Raw genomic sequence first — 339 nt, 5'->3', positions numbered from 1 at the left:
GCGGGGATTCATCACTCAGCGCTGGAACGGATGCCTAACATGCCAGTGGGAGCCCTTTAGCTCAGCAAGGCAGAAACGTGGAGCCCAGCACAGGTCTCAAACTGGACTTCCATTTCATACCCAACAAATAACATCCTCAGCCTGGTATGCCTAACATCCTTTGGCTTTGCTTTAGCACCCACAGCTGGGAAGCTCCCCACTCCCTCCCAGGGGGTGTTGCGCAGCAGCCCCTCGCTCACAACTTTTGTGATGCCCTAGGTGCTGCTTGGACATGGTTATCCACACGTGTGTGACAGCTCGGTTTTCTCGTTAGTGGAATGAACTGTTGTTCTTTGGCTC

Source organism: Acanthisitta chloris, unplaced genomic scaffold, assembly GCF_000695815.1.
Source record: "Acanthisitta chloris isolate BGI_N310 unplaced genomic scaffold, ASM69581v1 scaffold6827, whole genome shotgun sequence".
NCBI lineage: Eukaryota > Metazoa > Chordata > Aves > Passeriformes > Acanthisittidae > Acanthisitta > Acanthisitta chloris.
Note: the sequence above shows the minus strand (reverse complement) of the source record.